Genomic DNA, 23,112 nt, shown 5'->3' on the forward strand with positions numbered 1-23,112 from the left:
GAGCAGGTGGCAGAGGTCATGGTTGGGCCGCCCGACGCCCCAGAATCTCTGGGGTATTAGACTGGTGCCTCTAGGAATACTTTGATTGGCTTGTTAAAGGTCCATCAGCAAAACTGGGTGCTCTCCCAACACCCTGCCCAGAGGTTGCCTCGGGCCTGAAGCTCTCACTGACGTCCCAGTCTTCGTGCACTGAGCCAGCAGCACCCAGCACACACTGGGTCAGCCTGCTGACGATGGCAAAGCATCAGACATGTGCAGCCAGACACAGCTGCAACCGCAGGCTCCCGTCCACAGTCTTCCATCCACGCGACCCTGGGCAAGTCACCGCTGGACCTCGTGAAGACTCCGTGAAATGGCAGCCATGCTATCTACTGAAACTGCTGGTGTGAGCCTTACATAAGATTGCATAGGCGAGGTGTCTACCCAAGGGTCTGGCACATAGGATTCAGTAAGTGAGCCTTCCCATCTCTACCCCTTTTTCTTCTTCCACACACACCCAGAACCATGATTCATCCTAAACCTTGTCCAGTCCGACTCATAGGGCCAAAGAGAAGCAAAGCTGATCAAGTGTTGGGGTGGGGGTTGTGGACAGAGGATCAAATGGGCACTTTCTGCCTGAGGCACTGGGAAAGCCCCACTGTGGGGAGGTAGGAGAGGGCTGGGAGCGCTCCTTGTCACCTTGGACTGCTCGTCCTTAAGGCCGTTCAAAGCCTGTTCCTCAAACACCCCCTCCATCAGGCTCCACAGAACAAACGGAAGCGCAGGCACCAGGAGAGGGGCTGCTTCATCCCTGTGCTGGCTATGTGGTCCTGGATCTCTCTGTGCCTCTATTTTCAACCCTCTCCCACCCCCTCCCATCAGGCCTCACCCACACAAGCCATGCTATCAAGAGGGAGAGACTGGGTCGTGGCCTGTGAAGATTTCTCTGAAGTCCTTTCTGCGGCTCTGACTTTAGGCCCCCAAGTTCCTCCTTTCTAAGCCAGGACTGGGGTTTGGGTAGGAGGAACACAGCCCCTGACTTCCCTAGAGGACTCTGATGCTATTCTCACCCTCGCTTGTCCCTTGTGGGTTTCTGTCCCTCTGTGGTTCTTGGAAGGTCTTAGACCACCTCCCAAAGTTACCGGGTTAAATCTTAGGAATGAGGGTGAAAAATAGCCTCAAGCCTTGCCTGTGGCTTTCTTTTGAAACTACTAACAACCTGAAGCAACCCTCCCCCCCCTCTCTCTCCTCTCCTGGCAGCTCTCGAATCCTCCAACTCAGTCCTGCCTGAGCTGGATTAGAGAAGGGAGGAGGTTATGGTCCATGGAAGAGTCATACCCTGAATTTTATGGGGTTTGCAACAGCCAGGTGCAGAGCTGGGTCACGCCCTTTCTCCAAAACAGCCAGAGAAATGAAATGCAGGCTCCGTGGTGCAAGTAGAAAGGGAGGGGGATGGGAAGACAAAAGGGAGTTTTTGTAGAGGTGCTGAGGACGGCCTCCAGGTGAGGAGGAGTAAGAGGAGGTTATGGGGAGTTGGTTGTGTCATAACCAATAAGTGACGAGCGATAGGAAGTTTCCATGAGTTACTGGCCATGGAAGTAGGTTTCAGGCAGGTATCGGGAGCTGGCTGGCATTTGAGAAATGCTCATGGCTACCTTCCAGGGGCCACAGCACACAATCCCCTGAGGACTTGTGGCCATAATCTTCTCTCTGAAACCAGTTCCTGTCTCCCCCAACCTCAGACCTTCTGCTGCAGGGAAGAGCATTGGGGCAGCTGGAGCCCAACATCCCTGAACTCTTCCAGCCCCAGCATTTATCTTAGGGTTATTTTCACTCCCAAGAACAAAGAAGCTTTTTATTCAGCAAGTGGCGAGAACCCACACCTCTGACAAGCCATAGATCACCCTCAGGGAGGACGGGAGGGGATGGTGGCTAGCACGTGAGGCTTCTCCCTCCCACCCAGAGCCACAGAGGGGGCGCCTGGTTTATGGCTTGTGGTTGGTTCCAGGCAGAAGGCAAGAATTGTACAGGACAAACTGGTTCTGAGGGTCAGTGGCCAAGTCAGGACAGGAAGATGGAAAAGAGAGGAGATTATTAACTCTCAGGAAGGAGCCCTGAGCAATCCCTGCACCCAAACTCTCTGGGCTCAGTCTCCTCACCTGAGATATATGATGATCAACCAAATCACCTGAGGCGCTCTTAAAGAAGAAAGGGAACAGATTCCCATCCTATATAATAAAAGGCTAATATGCAAATCGACCGAACGGCAGAACGACCGGTCGCTGTGACACGCACTGACCACGAAGGGGCAGATGCTCAATGCAGGAGCTGCCCCCTGGTGGTCAGTGCACTCCCACAGGGGGAGCGCCGCTCAGCCAGAAGCCAGGCTCATGGCTGGTGAGTGCAACCGCAGTGGCAGGAGCCTCTCGCGCCTCAGCGGCAGCGCTAAGGATGTCTGACTGCCAGCTTAGGCCCGCTCCCCATGGACATCAGTCAGACATCCCCCGGGGGCTCCTGGACTGTGAGAGGGCACAGGCCGGGCAGAGGGACCCCTCCAGTGCACAAATTTTGTGCACTGGGCCTCTAGTGGCATATAAAGGGCAACCATATAGAAAAGGTATAGTGGATTCAACACACCCAGTGGCCACCATTGTAGCTGAATTTACTGTTTCCTTCAATAAGTATATTTAAATACACTAGCATATATAGGTATCAAAACTGACTGTTATTGATATACATGGATATATACCGGAGGCCCGGTACACAAATTCGTGCATTGGGGGGGTCCACCCACCCTGATCTGGTCTGGGCCAGCCAGGGGGAGGGGATGTGGGAGGTTGACTGGCTGGCCCCGCCCCTGATCAGGGTGGGAGGAGCAATCGGGGGTGGGGCCAGCCAGGGGGAGGAGCCGTTGGCGGTTGGCCAGCTGGCCCCATCCCCTGGTCAAACTCCTGGTCGAGGGGACAATTTGCATATTAGCCTGTTATTATATAGGGTTCATATACATATAAAATCTGTTTTTGTGCATTTGGTAGGAAATTAAATGCGGTCAAACTTCCAGTCGAACTCCTGGTTGAGGAGACAATTTGCATATTAGCCTGTTATTATATAGGGTTCATATACATATAAAATCTGTTTTTATGCATTTGGTAGGAAATTAAATTATGCATTGTTCTACAATATCTCTTTTACACTTATGTGGTTGTCACTCATATTTGTCCATAGAACTATCTCCTTTTTACTGACTTAATGTTTCATTGTGTGACTATTGATGAATATTTATGTAATCGACCATATTTTCCTATTACAAATAATGCTTCGGTAAGTATTCATGTAACCAACTTCCTTGTACATAACTGTGAGTACAAGTAGGATATGTTCTTAGAACTGCTAGGCTAATAAAAGGGCATGTGCGTGTATTTTTGTTACGATGGATTTTGCTAAATTGCTCTTTATCCAGGTTTTACTTATTTACACAGACACCAACGATGCAGGAGAGTGCTTCACATCTTAAGCTAACACAGTGTGTTATAAAACATTTTGATCTACATTAATTTTCGATGAGGAAAATAACATTTCACTGTGGTTATATTTTGCATTTTACTCATTATAAATAAGGTTGAGAAACTTTTGATGTGTTTAAAGGCCACCTGCACTTATAGGAGCTTTAAAATGCATCGATTCCTCAGGTCCCACATTTCAAAATCTAGTTCAGTAAACCCAAAAATCAGTATTAAAAAAATACTAAAGTGATTGGGGTAAATAAAAAAAAATTTTTTAAGAGAACATCATAAGAAAAGCACTATTCATGTAAGAATAGATTGATAAATTGTACTTCAATTAACATTGTAAACATCTGTTTATTAAAAGAAAATGAAAAGTCAATCAGATTGGGAGAAGATATTTCCAATTCTACAATGAACTCAGAACCAGAATATATAAATAACTCCTACAAGTCAACAAGAAAATGGCAGTGACAAGGCAAAGACGGGGACACAGTGAGTTGGTATCAACAGACTATTACTAGGACATATGCTCCTGAGGATAGGGACTTTGTCTGTCTTGTTCACCAGTGAATTTCCAGAGCCTATCATGACATCAGGCACATAGCAAATATATAGTAATGTTTGTTGGATGAACTAAAAGGAGTGACAAACAGAAAAGAGACAAAGATGACACTTCTCCCCCTGGATTAAAATATAAGGAACTAGGAAGATGGGAATTCAAGAGAACATGGTTTGGAGAGGAGAGAAGATGGTGGGTTATACAGAGACTGAAAGCCTAGCAGGACACCCAGCTGGAGCAACAGAGTAGACAGTTGTAAAAATAAGACTAGGACTTGGACCAGAAAGCCCAAGTAGCAATTTCCCATGTGAGGTCGTCCTCTGAGAAGTGACTGCGAAAGCTGTATGACCAGATCACATGGGCAAAAGAGAGAATGCAAAGAAGATGGGTAAGGACCCTGCAAAGGGCTGTTTTAATAGGATAGTTGCAGGGTGGGGTTCAAGAGCAGATGCATCAACTTTCATTCTTCAGCAGCAAGCGGAACGAGACAGAACTACCACTGAAGGAGTAACTGCAAAGCTTGAAATGTCCTCGGGTTGGGAACAACCCAAACATGTATGAGGGAAGAGACGGGATAAGGCAAAGGATACAAGCAAGAAAAAGTCTGGTGGATGGAGCAAGACACTCCAAGTGAAGGGCTCCAACTCAGGGGTGATCCAGGTTAAATGACACAGGTATAACTTGAGGATGGGGGACTCTAAGAGAAAGAAGGCAAATTTATGAATACAAAATTGGATATGAAAGTGTATGTTTGTTCAGAATGAGAAAATTAGCCACAAGAATATAAAGTGTTATACTGATAAATGTCACAATCACAAAACCCAGAAAAATAACATTATTAATTAATTAACTGTCTGACAAACCCCTATAATACTTTTTGAAAAAAAATATTTCTTTTGCTTTGTACCTTTATTGATTCTTTTCTATCAAAAGTTTTGTGGTATTTTTTAGAGAGAGGATAGTAAAATAACTCAGTCTTTCCTCTAGCATGGTTGATCAAAATTCGTTTTTTTTATTGTTGATGGTTTAGAACATTTTTTTTTTTTTAGCTTCACAACTCGATATTGGTAAGGTCATATAAATGTTTAGGATTGTTGTCATATTTGGAAAAACCACTATCAAGGTCCTTTCATATATGAGCTATAGTATTTCAGGGTGTGTCAAGTTATCTTACACAGTGACTCATCTTAAGTATCCTTTCAATTGACAATATTCGTTAACCAGTTGATTTCCCATTTTAGTGGTTTGTCTATAAGTTTTGTATTATCTCACTGATATCAGAATTTCATGTCAAATGAGCAATAAATTTATATATTTTTATATGATTCAAAGATAAGTTCAGAATCACAAACATATGACTTTACAGACAAACATTCCAGCTATTTGTAGCATTAATGCAAATGTGTGTCCTACAAATATAGGAATTCTGATTAAATTGTAACTTTTTGGTGAAAAAAATGAAAAATATATGGTGCATTTTCAATTGAGTATATTCCTGGCAGGAGAGAATATCCAACTTGACTTGGTGTTAATGAGAACCAAATCTTGCTTGCAGTTTTACATTTCTGATGAATGAAAAAATTTTCCTGGACTTGTTTATGGTTCTGTAGCAAGTTGCCTGTTGGCATCTAAATAGACATGCCCATGTCCTAACTTCCTGAAGCTGTGAATTTGACCTTATTTAGAAAAAGGGTCTTTGCAGATGTGATTAAATTAAGGCTCTTGAGATCATCCCAGATTAGCCGGGTGGGCCCTAAATTCAAAGACAAGTGTCCTTATAAGAAACAGACCAGGAGGAGACACGGACACAGAGGAGAAGGCCATGTTAAGACAAGAGGCAGAGATTGGAGCAATGCGGCCACAAGCTAAGGATCTCCATGAGCTGACAAAGGCAAAGAAGGATTGTCCCCTAGATACTTTGGAGGCAGTGCCAAGCGGTGCACACCTTGATTTCAGACTTCTGGCCTCCAGAACAGTGAGAGGATACATTTCTGTTGTTTTAAGCCACCCAGTTTGTGGTGCTTTATTTCAGCAGCCACAGGAAATAAGAGCGTCACTGCCCACTAACGTTTCTTGCCCTCCTGCCTGCACAGGAGCCAAGGGAGATACACCCCAACACTGGGTCACACCAGGCTTCCTAGGCCATGGAGTTCAAATGTGGCATTTCACCCCTACACACACCCAGAGAGAAAATAGTATCTTTTCTTTATCTTTTTCAGCCCCAAAACTGCACAGCAGGAGCAAGGGTTTGGTCCAAATGAGCATGGAAGTTCAGCATGAACCCCAGCCTGGGCCTCATCGAACCCAACACGAGCACTAAATAAAATAATTCAAATAACTCAAACACCAACTTCAATTCCAATCAATCCTATACCACCTCAGCCCTAACTTCAGCTCCAATTCCAACGTCACCCTAGGTCAAAGGAAAGACGGAAAGGAGTGATCTCAGGGGAGAGAACCACCATTGCCCCACCATCTGATAGCCTTGACCGACAGCTGTCTGCAATTTGTAGCTTGAAACCTGCCTTGAACCATTGTCCTTTGGGTTTAAAATCTGATAGGAGGCTATTGCCATTATTAAAGGATTTAATACTCAGAAATCTATTTGGAAAGAACCCGACCTAGGAAGTTCATAGCTGAGAAATAGAGGCATTTTAGTTACTTCCTCTACAAACAGCAGACTGGGATGAAAGTTCTTAAGAAACTCATCTCCCCCAACCCTGGTCTGCCAGCAGTCATCAGGAAATGGGATTATCTTCAATTTATAAATGATGAATAATTGCCAGCTTCTAAGAAGATAGAAGAATCCACAGGGAGAAGCTAGATTTTTAAAGAGACACCAGCCTGTTTCATTCTGAGTTCTATCCAGCCTCTTCCTGACCCTGGGAAGCTGGTTAGGGGTGCCAGGCCTGGGGCCTACAGGGTACAGGGTTCACTGTGAGACAGAGAAAGTGGGGGTTCAGAGCACAAGGCCCGAGGTAAATCCCAGAGTTGTGTTCTGTTGGAGAAGGCAGAGGTCAGTCTGGAAATGTGACTCCAAAATGACCTGTCAATCAAGGGAAGGCAAGACAAATAACCAAGGCTGAGACACAAAGCCCCCAGGGCTGGTCGGCAGGAGCAGTGAAGGCCAGAACAAGAAACTGCAGGTTGGGGCACGCAATCGGGAGGGCCAGCGGTCTGAACTCACCCCAGGGTCCAACAGCCAGCACCCCGAGCAGCGTTTACACCCTTATATCCCAAGTTTGCATGGAAAAGACAGATTCCTTTTTTAATAACTCTTTTTTTCTGATTCAAAAAAATTGAAGACTATTTAGAAAGTATAAAAAGTTTGTAGAAACAAATTAAAATTACAACCCCTTGACTTGAGTCATGGTCATTTAAAGGGCTAGGACATTTGTAGCACTTAATTGTTTCAAGAATTTAACCTTTTACCCTCTAGGTTCAGTTACTAACATCTAGAAGAAAAACAAAACAAAACTCTCCTGTTCCCTTTCTTTGTCCAAGAGGACAAAACCTGAAAAGAAACCAAGGCCACAGCTAATGCCGACAGACCAGATCCTATTTCCTGCACTGCTGGGGAGGCAGCTGTCCCTTCAGAACATGTGTGTTGACCATTTCCTGTGAGCCTGCACTGTGCTAGGCACTGGGTTACAGCATAGCAGAGACCATCCCTTCTCTGGGCACGTCTGCCTTTTGCAAAGGCTATCAAGGGTGCCCCAGGCCAACCCCACAGCATATCACTGACACACACTCGTGTGCACCCAGCCACATACTCCAACATCACAACATCATACACCTACTTTCACACTCACAAATACATTGTCACACAACCACTGACACACCCATATGCTCACATCACACCAACATATACTTACATACTCACAACATATACTTACACACTCACATTCACATGCACACTCTCACACACATATACTAGGCAGTTACCTGCTCCTTCCTTAATACTCTCCTAGACCCTGGTGGCATTTTTCACATGCACACTCTCACACACAGTTACCTACTCCTTCCTTAATACTCTCCTAGACCCTGGTGGCATTTACCACCTATAATGTTATAAACTCTATAATGTCTCTACATCTCTGCCGCAGCCTGGAAATTCCCTAAGTTCATTTCTATAAGCCCATCTTTCTTCACAGTACCTGGCACATAGTAGGTATTCAATAATGTTCCCTGCATGACTTTGAATGCCATGGTTAAGGACTGTGGCCCAAGGAGCAAGGCAATCTCTCCCCAATCAATCTATCTCTCTATCTGTATCTATCTATCTATCTATATCTATCTCTGGCTGAAGTTAGAATTGGGTAAAAAAAAAAATCTAAGGGAGTGAAACTGGAAAAGCTGGCCCTTGTGCTACCTGTCACTACCAGAACCATTAATTAGAGACAAGGATTGAATCTTGCTGGGCAATTTATTCAGATGGCCAGCGATTTGGGAAGACAGCAGGTTATGTACCCTAAAAAGACCGTCTTCCATTTCATCTGAAGCCAACGCTTTTTATAAGAAGAAGAAAAGTATAGGTAAGGGGTTTGGAATTCAGGGAAAAGGGTTAATCAGATAAAAACTGCAGTCCGTGATTTTCTGAGCATCCCTTCATCTGCTGACCCGTGATTCCTTGTCTGCATCCTGGGCCCAGGCCTTTCTCTCCCCGGAACACAGTGTCTCCAATACCATCTTGGGCACTTGCCGTCCTCCTAGGGCACAAATCGAATTGCTTGCAGATCTCCTGAAGTCTGGACAGGTCTAGTCATACATTCTAGTCCCTGAACAATAGCTCTCTACACACATTTATTACCAAGCCTATTAACTATATATCTGAAGCTAAAAAGGTTTTATGTTCTTGAGTTCCCCATCAAAAGCTCCTCAGAAAAATGCCAGATTCTATGACAAGGCTCCCTCCTCTCAGCTCTAGACTCACCCTGGCTCCCACTCTGAGGCAGACACAGACAGACAGCACCCAGAGAGCCTTCCCTGCTGCTCCGTGCGTGTGTGTGGGACCTGTGAGCTTGTGAAAAGGGGCAGAAGAGACTGTCAGTTTTGCATCATTGTCTCAAGATTCTCCTTGCCCAATCCTACTGACTCCCCGTTCCTTTCACAATATTACTTCCGAATAAACCTTTTTCAGACTTAATTCCGAAAGGAGGAGGACAAGGGAGGGAGAGGGAGGGGAGGAAGGCGAGGAAAATGGCTGCATCTCCAAAGTGTGAGCCCATTGGTGAGATCACCACAGGCCTAGGTCCCACCCTCAGCTTTGAGGAGCCAGAAATAGGGTTCCTCGGCCCTCCAAAGGTTGAGCAGGTGCCAGGAGACTGAGATGTACTCCCCTGTTTCATGCAGGATGGCGGACAAACTCGAGTGGTTGATAAGCCTCAGAAGAGAAGAGAGAGACTTCATGAGACTTGACTTGATGAGAATTGATGGGACTTGAGGGGATGGGAATTGACGGGACGGGACTGTATGTGATAGGACTGGACTAGACGAGGCAGCCCAGGATGAATCCGGGAGCACTCACCCCAACATTTGGCAGAGCAGACAACAAAGGAGCCCCAGAGAAGCAGACGAACTTCCCCGGCTGCTAAAGCCCCACACAGTCGCCCTTCTCTTGTAGGTCAGCTCCAAGCCACAACCAGAGATCAAAACAACTGGCAGAAGAAGGCAGCTCCAGGACCCATGGTTCCCTTGACCTGACAATGGGAGATCAGGGCTGGGAGCTGGGAAGAAGGCTGCCATAGGTCAGCTGGGGCTGTGTGACCTCTGTGGTTAGAGCTGAAGCTCTGAGCTCCTCCCCTAACAAGAGCCTCAGATTTGGGAAAGGATGGAGGATTGGGGGTGATGTGAGGGCATTCTGGGTCAGGTTTGGCCTTCATCATCCCTCCCAAGTGCCCCCACTGCATAGGCACAGCCCTGGAGAGCTGGCCCCACAGTATAATACCTGGGGCTCATGGAAGTGGGAGACCAGGGCCTGCCACCTCCCCACAACCCCCCGCAATACACAAACTCCGAGTGTCCTCATCCTTCTGCAAGGCCAGTGAAATCTACTCCAACCGTCTACTCTTGGGCTGTTCCCTCACTAGCAGCCCGCCTGCAGCCTGCTCTCTACCCAGGGACCCATTCGCATTGTTTAGGTTCTTATTCCCTTACACATCCTGCCCTGGGATTGTCCTCTTCCTTGAGGCATTAGCACCTTCCACACGCCTTTTATCACCCCAGCCCCGCCTGCCTGGGGTCAACCTTCAATCCACAAGTGTCTGGGGAAAAGGCCGGAAACTTGGTCACACTTCCCAGGCGAGTTTCACAGTCCCGCCCCTTTCTGTCCGTGGCATGTCCTGAAGTCCTACCCCCTCCTACCTTTTCTCCCTCCCCCCACAAGAGGTGTTCCCATAATCAGTAGGCATCAGTCGGCTCTAATCAACCCCCTGTTTTGACTATTTTAGCAGCAATAAAAGGGCCATAAAGAGAAAGTCAGGGGGCCCTCTAGGAGCATGGATCTCCTTCACTGTGATATAATGAAAAACACCAAGTGCTTCCTCAGAGCCCTAAGTGACAGCCCTGGCAGCAGAGCTATTGGAGGAGGCCTAATTATGCTATAAATTAAAGGGCTTTTTTTTTTTACCCAACATTATGACCTTTAATAAGATTGTTTTTACAACCAGCTGTCAATAAATCATGCAGGAGCACCAGTGAGAAGCATTCTCCGAGAACTTCTGCGAATTTCATTAGCTGCAGTTTATTTGGTTTTGGCGAGCTATGATGTTTTTTAAATCTCAAATTAAAGGCTCTGAACCATAAAAACTAATTCAGAGAAGTTCCTGTTTCAGCCTCTGAAAACAAGCTTTCCTAATTGCAGAAATTAGCTGAGATGTGGCCAGGCCAGGAGGTCATTAGCTGGAAAGCGGTGACAAGTGGCTAGGACTTCACCAGGCCTGGCAGCCATGAGCCCCATAGAACCTGAAGGTGACAATTCCAGGGGCCTACACTGGCCGGCCCTGGGAGGTCCTTGGCCTGGGGGCTGCTGACCTCAAGAGGGACAGGCCAACTCAGCAACTGGGACTGGAAGGGGCTAGCCCTGCCACAGCAGACAGGGTCCTTGGACCACCAGACTGGGGACCCCACAAAGCTGTTTAAGCCACTGATGGGAACTTCTCCCCACCCCAGCTTTCTCCGAGTTCTTGTCTTTCTTGCACCACCACCACTGACTACATCAGGGTTATAAACTTCCTGAAATACATACAATGAAGTATATGAAGAATAGGATATGAAAGTGACATATTCAGAGGCATCACTATGGCAAAGGAGTACACAGAGTCAGATGAGACATGGCCAACAGAAGCAGAGATGACACGAGGTCTGTTACCCACTTCTTAAGAAAGCAGGTGGCCTGGGTTTAAATTCCAGCCCTGCTATTAATTATGGATCTGAAACTGGAAAAGCCAGCATTCGTGCTACCTACCTGTCACTACCAGAACCAGTAAGTAGGGACAAGGATTGAATCTCTATGGGTGCTTTCTTCAGGTGGCCCGTGATCTGAGAAGACAGTGGATTATGTACCCTAAAAAGACTCTTCCATCTCACCTCTAGCTGACCCTCTTCATAAGGAGGAGAAAAGTGTAGGCAAAGGGTTTGGAATTCAGAGAAAAGGGTTAACCAAATAAAACCAGCAGTCCGTGATTTCCTGAGCATCCCTTCTTCCGCTGACCCGTGATTCTTTATCTGTATCCTGGGCCCAGGCCGTTCTCTCCCCGGAGCACAATGGTTCAGATACCATCTTGGGTGCTTTCAGTCCTCCTAGGTCGAATTGCTTGCGGGTTTCCTGAATCAGGGCAGGTCCGGTCACACATTCTAGCTCCTGAACAATAGCTTTCTACACACTTTAATTACCAAACCTATTAACTATATATCTGAAGCTAAAAATGTTTTAATTTCTTGAGTTCCCCATCAGAACCTTGGGAAAGTAGAGTGTACAGTGAAGACTGTGAAGCCAGGCTGACCTTGTTCAAATACTGGCTTTGACAGTTGCTAGCCAAGTGACCTGAGGCAAGGTATTTCATCTTCCTGGAACTTGGTTTCCTCATCTGTAAAATGGGGATGTTACTAGTACTTCCCCCAGAGGGTTGTAAGGATGAGGGAGCAGAGGCAGATAAATCAGTTAGCACAGTGCTGATGTCTATAAGCTCTCAATCAATATCAGCTAGTCACAATGGTAGTAAGAGGAGTGCTGGTATTTCCCTCTCTGACTCTCAACTTCATCTTCTAAAAAAAAAAAAAAGAGCCAGGGACTAAATGATTTTTAAAGCCACTGTGTAGAAGTAATTCAGAGAGTTGTAGCTCTCTATTTAAATGCTTCAAAGGCTTCCCCTCACCCACAGATTTAAATCTAAGCAACTGGGAAAGAGCCTGCATGGTTGGGTCCCTGAGTGTCCCCTCAGGTTCATCTCTGCCAGGTGCCATCCCACCATTCAGCAGAACTGACATTCCCAGTAGCCTCTGCCTCTGAGCCCAGGCACGCAGTCTCCCTTCTACCTGGAGTGCCCTCCTGAGCCTCTTGAACTGGTTAAGTCCTACTCCTTGCAGGTACCTAAAGTCACTTTCTCCAGCAAGCTCTCTAGTCCCTCATCCCTACCCCTCCCCTTCCACAGGGGTTTCTGTAATACCTGGTGCTTCCGCTGTCAGAGACCTCATCAGCCTACACTGATGGCTTTGTCCAACACGCTGCCCCCACCAAAGTAGGAAGCAATGACTGTGTCTGTTTTGATTTCCTGAGATCTCCAGAGCCTAAAACCAGCCCAGGTGTATGTGCATCAAATATTTGTCAAAGGGATGTTAAACATAGACGTAATACCTAGAATAATTAGATAATTCAGAGGCATAATACCTAGAATAATTACATGCAGAAATAGAATGTTATCTTGCAAATAGATATTTAATTTGCAACTAGGAGTTGGTTTCCTTTATTTGAATGAAGCGAGTATATTAGAAGATTGTCAGAAAATAAAACTATTAATACATCTTACCATGGTCTCATCATCAGACCTTCATCTCCTTTTTCTCAGAGAATGAGGAGGGGAGAAGGAAGGAGGAAGGGACTGAATGGGGTGAGGCTGGATAAGAAAAAAGGGCTTTGAAGACCAAGAGAAACGGGGGCTAGGACCCAGGAGGGTCCCAGTCTCCACGCCCCCAACTCCTTTCCTCCACACTCCCCCACCTGCCAGCTTCCACAGCTCTCCTAGGGCAGGAACATCAGTGGTTCTAAAATTTCCGAATGAAAACCATTCGTGAAGTCGTGCGTGGGAAATGAAATGCCAGCACATGGGCGTCAGTGACTGTGAAGAAATCATGGCATCTACACTCACCTGGCCTTCCTTTGGTTTGCCTCATTAATCAGCTCCCCAGGTCATCGGGGTGTCTCGCCTCAGGCTCACAGGTCTGGTTTTTGTATAATACACATTTCCCCCAGTTTTTATTTCATCTGCTTTTTTCAAGCAGCCTTTCCATTATTTCTGAACATTTGAGTTTAAAAAAAAATGTAAATTACAGACGCCTGTGGATTGACGTAATGTGAAAAGAAGGCAGCTGTTTTCCCTCCCTCCAAACAGGGGACATAGTTTTTAAAACTAATAAACCCCTAAACCTCACGAAGCCTATTTCAACCTTTTTAAATGGCCATTTTCAGAATGGAAAAGGGAAAAGAAAAAGCAGGGAAACGTGTTTGGGGCAATGTCTTGGCAGGAGGGGGGATGGTCCCAGCCTATACTGATGGAGTCTGTCTCCTCCCTCAGGTCCAAGGTCTCAGACCATGGAGAGCCTGGGAGGGGAAGGTTCACAACGTGGGGATGCGTCTCAGAAGTCCTGGTAGAGAGGAGAGACTGGACAGACACAGGAGATGGGAATTTCCTGGTACAGGGGGGTCTGGAGAAGGTGGGAGCAAAGGGATCAAGAGGGAACTAGGAGGGATCAGTTTTGACAACCAGGCTGGGACAGTGTGTGGGAGGGTGGGCACTGGTAGGAGCAGAGGGTCTGGATATTAGCCAAGAAGCATACTGAGCACTGTCTGCCTTCTCTAGAAACAGGAATTGAATGTGGGGGAGATCGGGGAGTTGGGGATCAGGGGCAGTGGGGAGAGCTGAAATGGCACTGTGAGGAGCTCCCTGGAGATAAGGAAAGCCACGTGTAAAGACTGACCTGACCTCTAGTGAGTGCAAGACTCTCTCATTTTTGAATACCCACAGAGCAGGATCCCTAGGGTCACTCTTCTCTTCCCAGAGGGCTCTGGCTAACTGTCTCCTCAAGCATTGGGTCCTGTTCTGCCTACAGCCCTGAACTAAATGCCCGGCAGAGACTCATAGACGGCACCTAGGAATATTTATGGAATTAATAAATGAACTAATATGTAAATGGATCCATGAATGAATGGAATTAATATCCTCTAAGCGGCTGTATTCCTTCTGGGAGGAAGTATGGGTACATCTTCTCCATCAACACCAAAATTACACCCCCCAAAAAACAAGGCTGCCATGGACAGTTGCACAAATACAATTTTTTTCTTCCAAAGTGGCTAGTCATTCAGAGAGCAAAATATTCTAGCCATCGTTGAGAAGTTTCTTTCTTGCTCTATCTCCCTCTTCTGGGTTAAACAGGTTGGGATTTGAAAATCAGAGAAGGCAGAAGGGACAGCAGAGTCGATTTGGAAGTGTTCAGCAAGGGTCTAGTGTGAGACACCCTGCGTTTTCCACGTGGGTTGCCGATTCATGCTATTTAGAAGCCTCAGAAGGCAGGCAGCCCACCCAGCCACCTGAGGGATGGTGCCAGCTCTCCCAATTTCTGGGGTTGAAACAGATCTTTGGAGTTTCTCAACTTGTCTCCCAGGGTCAAGAGAGGTTCCCAGCAAATCAGCCAGCGCTGTCCCTCTATGAGGTTTGAAATTAATTTCTGGTTTGAAAATAATTTCTCCAGTGCTTCCACCTCCCAATCCACTGAGGAAGCTTTAAAATCTCTCAGATGTAGCCCTTCCCTACCACACCCACATCAAAGGACACTGCTAGGGAACTCCTCCTTCTAGGCAGTTGCTGTGGAATAGAAGGGGTGGATGGAGAAGGAGATCATGTGAACAGAAAGACAATCCTCAAGTCCACCAGTGTCCCTTCCTGGGCTGAAGCCAGAGAGTTGTGGGTGGGTTGCCAGTCAAAAGACAAATGTCAGTGTTCCTTCCCATTTGAACTGGCTAAAAAAAAAAGCATGTGTTTTACCATTGCCATTCTACTCTGGCTTGTAATTTAGGGATCAGAGGATAAGGCTTCAGACAGCTAAGAATCTTGAGTTAAAATCTTCAAGCTAAAAGTAAAATCACTTTAAAAAAATACAACTGCTTATCAACTTTATTCACCTCCTATTCAGAAGTGAAAAATGCTCCAGGGGGAAGTTTCCTGAGCAAAAGCCAGAATTTACTGTGTATTTCTCACAAACAGGGCTCCCTGGTCTGTTCTGCGAGAAATGAAACCCATATAAGACCCACCCAGCAAGCCTCTTGGGCAAAAAGGAGTCTAAGCCAGAGTTGAAAATCCACTTCAGGACTTTTTTACTGCTGGGGTGGGTTGGAGAACTGTCAATGAGCAGGAAAATAGCACATCTGGGATATGGCTCTGTCCCCTTGTTGGCTGGTATAACTCAACATGTACGTTAGATCTTTCTTTTTTTTAATGGCCAAGATTTATCTGGCTTCTATTAATTTTTTTTAAGTCCAGGGTGAATATGATTGTTAAGTTCTATAGGTTTACATTTGTGTAAATTAAAAGCCATATTTCACTACTGGGCAGATCTCCTGCTTGCCTTAAAAATAAAACGTGGGAAAACTAAGCACTGCAATCCAAGACATGGGTTACCCAACTCACCCAGAAGATACTAAAAGACAGGGGTCTTGTGATTTTCTTCACTAAAGCTATATCCCCTTTGTGCCTTTATAAAACCCGGTTCTGGAAAAGTCGGCGCCAAGATGCTCATACTGAAAGTAGACTTTTGGATTAATTTAGTCAGTCATGTTCTGACCATGGCAACAAGAGGCTATTATAGGCCTTATTTTGCAGCAAGCAAATTGGTTTGTAAAATTGATATAGCCATATTAACTCCTAAAGGGATTTGGGAAGAAAGTGAGTAGACCCTTCTGGAGACAGTGATCTCTTTCTTTTTTCTTTCTTTTTTTTTTTTTAGTCGAAGACTGACATCAGTTTTGACCAGAAGGGAATGTCTTTTTCATGGAAGCCCACACTTGGCATTTGCTCTTAAGTTAAAAGCAAGAGCAATGTAATAAATGTTTGGTAACAACCCCCCACATACTTAGATTTATTGGCTAGTTAAATCTTTAATGGTTAAAGTTAAAAACCTTTTATTTCAATGGCCTGGGGATTTGCACAGCTGGAAGGTTGTATTTTAATATATTCAAATTGGAATGGGAAAACCAACGTGATCAGGACTTTCTTTCTTGGACACTTCCAAGCTGCTAGGGAGCAGACACAGCCTTGCCCCAGGTCCTCCCTCCTCATGCCAAGACAAGTTCCAAAGGGAAGAGGAGAAAGGGAGAAGGAAGCATGATTCAGGGGGAAATTTGGGTGGTTCCTTTCCTACTTTCACTCACCTGCTCTTATTCTCCACTCAAGTCGTAGAGAAATCAAGGAGCATCTATAGTCAGGTTCTGCCACCCAAGTGATGCACCTTGATTGGGTCATGCCTTGCCAGCTCCACGCTTCTGGAAACTCCCTAGTTTGGTGGCCTGGATTGGAAAGGTGCTGTCAAACAGTGGTAAAGGGGCTGGGGGTGACTGAGTTGACAGGATTTGATAATGTGATGAAGGGAGATGGGGGAGAATGAAAGACTATTACGGCATGACAGAAGTACAGAATTTGAGATAAGAGGTTGATGAAAGTGACAAGGGGTAGTGCTCATGCCATCTAACCAAATGCTTACTCTGTTCCAGGTAATTTCAAATAGCTTTATGTGAATTATTTCATGGATTCTCCAATTTGGTATTTTACTCTCCCTTTAAACCAGCGGTTCTCAACCTGTGGGTCACGACCCCTTTGGCAGTCGAACAACCCTTTCAAAGGGGTCGCCTAAGACCATCCAGCATATCAGATATTTACATTACGATTCATAACAGTAGCAACATTACAGTTATGAAGTAGCAACAAAAATAATTTTATGGTTGGGTCACAACATGAGGAACTGTATTTAAAGGGCCAGAAGGTTGAGAACCACTGCAAACTGAGATACATAAAGGTAAGCAACTTGCCCAAGCCCATCAGGCTAAAAAGAGATGAAGCCAAGATTCAAAACCAGGTAATCTGACTCAAGAGCCTACAATATTTTTTAAAAAAATACATTTTTATTGGTTTCAGAGAGGAAGAGAGAGTGAGAAAGATATAGAAATATCAATGATAAAGAGAATCATTGATCGGCTGCCTCCTGCACACTCCACACTGGGGATCGAGCCTGAAACCTGGGCATATGCCCTGACCAAGAATCAAACCATAACCTCCTGGTTCATAGGTCGATGCTCAACCACTGAACCACACCAGCCAGGCAGAGCCTACAGCCTTAACGAGCCTTCAAAGAATTGGGAATGGGAGTACTCAATGTCTTGGAAATTAATGGGGATGAGTGTTACAGTCACTGGTAAAGCAAAACCGCAAGGACATCTCCATCACTCTCAGGAAACACGAGAAAGAGGAAATTCTCCATCTCATGCACATCCCACAAATGCACACCACCACTTCATCCCAGCAGTTTCTCATGCACCTTAACACAGAGAAACAAATTTGAAAAAAGATATGTTATTCATTCATCTACTCACTTCATAGGCACATGCTTCAGAAACACACCCATCATGGCACCAATGCTTTCACACAGATGCACTAACATTCAGACTCACATCTTCTGGCACCACACAAGTACACAAGTTCATGCATGTGTGCACGCACGCGCATGCACACACACACACACTCATGGCACCAGTGCTTTCACACAGATGCACTAACATTCAGACTCACATCTTCTGGCACCACACAAGTGCACAAGTTTATGCATGTGTGCACGCGTACGCACACACACACACATACACACACACACACTCTTGTGCACACCAAGGGGTATACCAGATGCAGTTATCTCTTGATAAGTTCTTGGAACTCAGCCATGCCATTGTTTTTCAAATGTTGACTGCTGGCTGTCCAGCTGACAATCATGCACCTGGCCAAGATTGGATCCTGAAGGGTGATGGATAACACATATGGATCAGACTGCCAGAAATATAAGATGATCCAAAGGCCCCCAGGACAAAGTGGTGATAAATAGCATCATCTAACCACCACTCCCAATCCCCCATCCTAAGAGCCCTGAGCTCTCACCTTGAGGAAAAGTCAACCAGTTTTGCTAGTGACCTTTGCAAGATCAAACCTGGGTCTTTGGTCACCAATAGCTATCGCAGCGACCAGAAGGAAGGCTGCAAAGCACAGGAGGTCATTCTTTTTCTTTTCTTTTTTCTTTTTGATAATCCTCACCCAAGGATATTATTTTTCCACTGATTTTTAGAGAGAGTGGAAGGGAGGGGAAGAGACAGAGAGAAACATTGATGTGAGAGAGACACATCGATTGATTGCCTCTGGGACACGCCCCGCCAGGGCTGGGGATCAAGCCTGCAACCAAACCGAGTAGGGCTGTGTCCCAGGGAGAGAAGACGCTTGGTGGAAAATGCCAGGTTCCCAGTGACTTTTCTAGTTCTAAAACGCTAATATTTCTCATATGGAGGCTCACAGATTTTCACAGGGTTTTCCATTTCAAGGCCATTTTGGTTTTTTATGGGGTTTGATGTTCTCTGCACAAATATAGGTTTAATAATTGACAGAGTGCCAGGCTGCCCACTTTGGCACTCCTAGCCCTGTCAAGCAGGACAGTGAGGCCACTCAGCTCATATGGCCCGAAAAGCCAGGACACTCTGCTCCCTGGCACAGAGACCTTGCCAATTGCAGGAAGTTGGGAAATAAAAGAAATGTTTCAAATAAAAAGATGTCAATTTAACAGGGACCTGGAAACAGATGTTCCTCGCAGAGCCCCAGAGCCGCCCACCCGCCCGCCCATCCGTCCTCCGGGTTTTCAAAGTCACTTCTTGTCAGGTGCCCTGGTTAAGAGGGAGAATTAATGAGCTGTGCTCCATTTTACGGCTGCCGTCTGATGTGGGAGCCCTGTGCGGAGCGCTGGGCGGACTGGCCAGCCTGGCCCCCAGCCCTTCCTCCAGCAGCTCAGCCTGGATCAAAGAGGAGAGCAGCTCAGCTTTTATAGCAAAATGATTAAAACCACGTGGGGCTTGTTTCCTCACACGTGACCTCCTGACAAAGTGCAGAGGGGGGAGCAGAGGAAAGGTGAACCCAGGGGTCTCCAGGCTCAGGGAAGAGTAGGACCCCAGATGCAGACACTATAGAAAATAAGCACAGACAAGCGCGTGCACATGCGCACACACTCATAGTGCCTCTTCCCTGAAAGTTGAAACCCAGCTCGAGAATGAGCACTTGGAGAGTCTAATTAGCCAGGTTAGCTAGGACCACAGAGAGATAGGTAGATAGGTATATAGATAGATGATAGAGAGATAGATGATAGCTAGATAGCAAGTTATTTGATTAGTTCTAGTCCTTGTAGAAAAGTACAACTGCATTGTATGACAAACTACGTCTCAAATGTCCCTGCTGCATCTGGACAAATAATTTCTCATACCTCCGTACTCTCTGGCAACTCTGCCATACCTGGAAATCACAGCTTGCTGGTGGTAAGCGACCGCACCTCTGTTCTCCCAGGTGATTCCCCTCCCATGGCATTCTTGTGTCATCTCCTTCTCCCCCAGTGAGAATTGAATTGGTGACTTGTTTCTAGAGAAAGGAATGAAGCAGAGCTCATGAGATATCACTTCCAAGATTATATCATTAAAAGACCGTGCTTGCCCTGGCCAGGTGTGACCCAACTGGTTGGGCATCATCCCATGCACTGAAATGTTGCCAGTTCGATTTCCAGTCAGAGCACAAGCCCAGGTTGCAGCTCGATGCCTGGTGAGCAGTGTGCAGGATGTAGCCAATCAATGTTTCCTCCCAGATTGATGTTTCTCTCTCTCCCTCTCCCTTCCTCTCTCTCTCAAAGATCTTAAAAAAAAAAAAGACAGTGGCTTTCTTTTCAGATATATCTTGTCGTGAAGGAGGTCATCTTCCATGTTGTGAGCTGAACTATGAGAGACCCACAAGGCAAAGAACTGAAAGACAACTCTCACCAGCAGCCTTGAGGAACTGAGCCCTGCCAACAGCCACAAGCGAGTTTAGAAGCAGACCCTCCCCCAGTCGAGCCTTGAGATACCTGCAGCCGCAGTCAACACCTTGATTATAGCCATCTGAGATACCTAAGCTGGGCCCAGATTCCCGATCCACAAAACCTGTGGGATAATAAGTACTTATTGTTTTAAGTTGCTAAGTTCTGGGATGGTTTGTGAGGCAGCCATAGATAATTCATGCACCTACACACCTGAGAATCACGGCTCCTTCCGCCTCTTTTCTCCTCCTGAGATAGCCCTGTGCACCCAGGCATGATTTACAGCGATCTTTAAGTGGAGCATCTACCATCAGCCCCACCGCTGCCTTTACCACTCTGAGCTCCTCCCAGCCACCCCGGCCTCCTAGCTATGCCTTGAGAACACCAGGAATGCACCCACCTCAGGGCCTTTGTACTTCCCCAAGGCTTCCCTCCTCCTTCAAGACTTTGCTTGAACATCACCCATTCAGCCAGGCTCTTCCCGACCACTCTACTTGAAAAGGAAATCCCTTCCGCTCCACCGTTGATGCTCCCTATTTCCCTTCCCTGCTTGGTTTTTGGCATAGCCTTTATCAGCATCTAGCTTACGATATATCTTATTAATTTCGCTTGTTATTTGACCCCACTCCCAAACCAAAGGACAGAGATTTGAGGATTTTTGTCTATTTTGTTCACTGCTCCATTCCTAGTGTCTAGCCTGGCACATTGTAGGCATCCAACAAGTATTCACTGAATAAATTAACAAATGGATTTATAGAGCTCCCATTTTCTAAACACCTACTATTACATACCAACTACATATTGTCAATAATTCTCATAACATGGTCATTAATCCTGATAACTCTACAAGGTTGACATTATTTCTCATTTTACAGAATTTAAAAGCTGAGACCAGGGAATGCTCTGTTATTTAAGGTCCCACAGCTAATTCATAGAAGTGCTGGGATCTGAGACTCCTACATTTTTTTATTTAAATTAAATTTATCGGTGTGACATTGGTTAATTACATTATTTAATTTTTAGGTGTACAAGATTACAGTTTGACATCTGCACACCTACATTCTTATCTCTACACTTTTTCTATTGCCTTGGGTACTCTTTACAGTGAAAGTACTGTCCAAAGCAATGACCTCATCTAACCTTCACAATAACTCTGTGAAAGAGCAATTGTAATTATTATTTCCATTTTGACAGAGATGGGAATCAAAGCTCAGAGAGGTGAAGACGTTTGCCCTGGTTGGCACAGCTGGTAAACAGCAGAGCCAGAATTTCCTTGGCTCATTCAAAAGACATTGTCTGAGCAGCTCCCAGGTGCCAGGCACCATGAATAATAGAACATAGGTCCCCACTCAAGTCCTCAGGTTCCCCTCTCTCCCCAGTCCTATGGGGTTTCATGCTGGCAACTGTGGTGTGCTGAGTGCTCATTCAGGTTAAATGTGGATCTTGTAGATGTTACCTTGTGCAGGTCAGATATGGCTTGAGAGAGGCTAATCTGAAGGGAGATGACAAGTGAGGGCTGAGGTCTTTGGGAAGAGACCCAGAAGCTATTACAGAGAAGGGGTTTTTTTAAAAAATGCATTAAGCAAAAGAAAGTTAAGGTATTGGAACTTTTTTAAATCCCTTTTTATCCCCATGCCTCACTCCCACCCACCCACAGGCAACCATCTTAATGTGCTGGATGTGTATATGTCTTTTGGGTTGTTTGTGCTTTTGCAAAGTGCTTATCTTTCTTTCGTATAAAAGTATATGCAAATAGTGTTATGCTGTATATCTCCTTTTGCTTTTTACTAGTCCCCTCAGCATTATGTTTTAAAGTACCATGCATGTTATTGAGTGTACATATAATCAGTTGTTTCCAGATGTTGCATAATACTACCCCATGTAACCTAGCCACTCCTCCAGATGCTCACCACAACGCTGCAATGCACATCGCCACATCCTTCCGCATCCACTCCTCCCGATGCTCACCACCACCACCACAACGCTGCAATGCACATCGCCACATCCTTCCGGTCCTGTGTGAGTGAGACTGCTGGTACTAAGGGTACAAATAGCCTTAATTCAGTGCCTGCTTACTCTCCTGATACACTCCCATTGGCAGAGCATGCACATTATTATACCCTTATATCCTAGCCAACACTTGGTGTTATCCAGCCTTCTAATGTTTGTCAATCCAATGGTTGTAAAGTGATATCCCAGAGTTTCTTAATTTATATCTCTCTGATTAGTAATTTACATCTCTCTGATTATTAATATTATTCAGCATATGCAGTAACTCTACATATGCTTGTTGGTGTTTAGTTTCTCTTGAGTGAGCTAATCGGATTTGAAGTGGAAGAGAGATTAGTCTACTCAACTCGCCCATATTCCTGAAAAGGGGGGAAGGATTTGGCAGTTCACCAGGCATAGGAGCCAGGGATGCTCCAGCAACACTTCCAAGTGGAAAAGGCTTCAAGGTGAACAGTTGGGGCCTGAACTATGAGGTTTTCCTTGAAAACGATTTTTTCCCCCAAAACACACAGGACAGAACATGGAAAACAGATGACTCCGAAGGGGAAAATGGAGTTAGCCAACAAGATAGAATTGAGGTTCAACCTGTCAAAAGCTATTTCCTGGAAACTGAAATAAATTGGATACTATTAAAAGAAAGAATTTCTGTTCTTCAAAAGACACAAGAGACTGGAGAGGCAATCCACAATGTGGGAAAATATATTTACAGAA

At 45.6% G+C, this 23,112-nt stretch overlaps 1 long non-coding RNA gene across 2 annotated transcripts in view; it reads right to left on the bottom strand.

Annotated features, from left to right (window-relative positions):
- Nucleotides 1-19,845: 19,845 nt before the first annotated feature.
- The window catches only part of LOC106725833, a 34,265-nt gene continuing 30,998 nt past the window's right edge, over nucleotides 19,846-23,112 (bottom strand). For both annotated transcript variants that reach the window (XR_001361815.1, XR_001361814.1), the window contains exon 4: nucleotides 19,846-19,964. This is a non-coding gene — a long non-coding RNA (uncharacterized LOC106725833). The remainder of the gene's footprint in view (nucleotides 19,965-23,112) is intronic.

The sequence above is a fragment of the Myotis brandtii genome, unplaced genomic scaffold, assembly GCF_000412655.1.
Source record: "Myotis brandtii unplaced genomic scaffold, ASM41265v1 scaffold191, whole genome shotgun sequence".
NCBI classification, from domain to species: domain Eukaryota; kingdom Metazoa; phylum Chordata; class Mammalia; order Chiroptera; family Vespertilionidae; genus Myotis; species Myotis brandtii.